The following is a 2867-nucleotide window of genomic DNA, read 5'->3' on the forward strand; positions in this document are numbered from 1 at the left end:
TCAAACCAAATTTGAACATGTAGCTGCAGTTCTACGTCTCTCTGGTCTGTTATGTAAATTCTTAACCCACAATTATATACAGTTCGTTCAAAACGGACAGTTCAGTCAGTCTTACACGCTCTCTGACCTCACTCAAGGGGGCTGTGACTAATTATTGTGGACAGTTATAGAAACAATTCTCTCTTATAGTTTCTAAGATCACATCCCTCCCTTAACCAAAACACTTTCGTCATGTTTCATATAGCAGAGCGCAACACTGAGGATGGAACCTTCCTAAACTACTCGGTCTACAGGTGAGAGAGGGTCTACAGGTGAGAGAGGGTCTACAGGTGAGAGGGGGTCTACAGGTGAGAGGGGGTCTACAGGTGAGAGGGGGTCTACAGGTGAGAGAGGGTCTACAGGTGAGAGGGGGTCTACAGGTGAGAGAGGGTCTACAGGTGAGAGGGGGTCTACAGGTGAGAGGGGGTCTACAGGTGAGAGAGGTTCTACAGGTGAGAGGGGGTCTACAGGTGAGAGAGGGTCTACAGGTGAGAGAGAATCTATAGGTGAAAGAGGATCTACAGGTGAGAGATGGTCTACATGTGAGAGAGGGATCTACAGGTGAGAGAGGGTCTACAGGTGAGAGGGGGTCTACAGGTGAGAGAGGGTCTACAGGTGAGAGAGTGTCTACAGGTGAGAGAGGGTCTATATGTGAGAGAGGCTCTACAGGTGAGAGATGGTCTAAAGGTGGGAGAGGGATCTACAGGTGAGAGAGGGATCTACAGGTGAGATAGGGTCTGCAGGTGAGAGAGGGTCTACAGGTGAGAGAGGGTCTACAGGTGAGAGAGAGTCTACAGGTGAGAGAGGATCTACAGGTGAGAGGGGGTCTACAGGTGAGAGAGGGATCTAGAGGTGAGAGAGGGTCTATAGGTGAGAGAGGGTCTACAGGTGAGAGGGGGTCTATAGGTGAGAGAGGGATCTACAGGTGAGAGAGGGATCTACAGGTGAGAGAGGGTCTACAGGTGAGAGAGGGTCTACAGGTGAGAGAGGGTCTACAGGTGAGAGAGGGTCTATAGGTGAGAGAGGGTCTATAGGTGAGAGGGGGTCTACAGGTGAGGGAGGGTCTACAGGTGAGAGAGGGTCTACAGGTGAGAGAGGGTCTATAGGTGAGAGAGGGTCTATAGGTGAGAGGGGGTCTACAGGTGAGAGGGGGTCTACAGGTGAGAGGGGGTCTACAGGTGAGAGGGGTTCTACAGGTGAGAGGGGGTCTACAGGTGAGAGGGGGTCTACAGGTGAGAGGGGGTCTACAGGTGAGAGGGGGTCTACAGGTGAGAGAGGTTCTACAGGTGAGAGGGGGTCTACAGGTGAGAGGGGGTCTACAGGTGAGAGAGGTTCTACAGGTGAGAGAGGGTCTACAGGTGAGAGAGGTTCTACAGGTGAGAGGGGGTCTACAGGTGAGAGGGGGTCTACAGGTGAGAGGGGGTCTACAGGTGAGAGAGGTTCTACAGGTGAGAGGGGGTCTACAGGTGAGAGAGGTTCTACAGGTGAGAGAGGTTCTACAGGTGAGAGAGGTTCTACAGGTGAGAGGGGGTCTACAGGTGAGAGGGGGTCTACAGGTGAGAGAGGGTCTACAGGTGAGAGGGGGTCTACAGGTGAGAGAGGGTCTACGGGTGAGAGGGGGTCTACAGGTGAGAGAGGGTCTATAGGTGAGAGGGGATCTACAGGTGAGAGGGGATCTACAGGTGAGAGAGGGTCTACAGGTGAGAGGGGGTCTACAGGTGAGAGGGGATCTACAGGTGAGAGGGGATCTACAGGTGAGAGAGGGTCTACAGGTGAGAGGGGGTCTACAGGTGAGAGAGGGTCTACAGGTGAGAGAGGGTCTACAGGTGAGAGAAGGTCTACAGGTGAGAGAGGGTCTACAGGTGAGAGGGGGTCTACAGGTGAGAGAGGTTCTACAGGTGAGAGAGGGTCTATAGGTGAGAGAGGGTCTACAGGTGAGAGAGGGTCTACAGGTGAGAGAGGGTCTACAGGTGAGAGGGCGTCTACAGGTGAGAGAGGTTCTACAGGTGAGAGGGGGTCTACAGGTAAGAGGGGGTCTACAGGTGAGAGGGGGTCTACAGGTGAGAGAGTGTCTACAGGTGAGAGAGGGTCTACAGGTGAGAGGGTGTCTACAGGTGAGAGGGGGTCTACAGGTGAGAGGGGGTCTACAGGTAAGAGGGGGTCTACAGGTGAGAGGGGGTCTACAGGTGAGAGGGGGTCTACAGGTGAGAGGGGGTCTACAGGTAAGGGGGTCTACAGGTGAGAGAGTGTCTACAGGTGAGAGAGGGTCTACAGGTGAGAGAGGGTCTACAGCTGAGAGGGGGGCTACAGGTGAGAGGGGGTCTACAGGTGAGAGAGGGTCTACAGGTTAGAGGGGGTCTATAGGTGAGAGAGGGTCTATAGGTGAGAGAGGGTCTATAGGTGAGAGAGGATCTACAGGTGAGAGAGGGTCTACAGGTGAGAGAGGGTCTACAGGTGAGAGGGGGTCTACAGGTGAGAGGGGGTCTACAGGTGAGAGGGGGTCTACAGGTGAGAGAGGGTCTACAGGTGAGAGAGGGTCTATAGGTGAGAGAGGGTCTACAGGTGAGAGGGGGTCTACAGGTGAGAGAGGTTCTACGGGTGAGAGAGGATCTACAGGTGAGAGAGGGTCTACAGGTGAGAGAGGGTCTACAGGTTAGAGAGGGTCTACGGGTGAGAGGGGGTCTACAGGTGAGAGGGGGTCTACAGGTGAGAGGGGATCTACAGGTGAGAGGGGATCTACAGGTGAGAGAGTGTCTACAGGTGAGAGGGGGTCTACAGGTGAGAGAGGGTCTACAGGTGAGAGAGGGTCTACAGGTGAGAGAGGGTCT

The sequence above is a fragment of the Salvelinus fontinalis genome, chromosome 25 (genome assembly GCF_029448725.1).
Source record: "Salvelinus fontinalis isolate EN_2023a chromosome 25, ASM2944872v1, whole genome shotgun sequence".
Classification (NCBI taxonomy): domain Eukaryota; kingdom Metazoa; phylum Chordata; class Actinopteri; order Salmoniformes; family Salmonidae; genus Salvelinus; species Salvelinus fontinalis.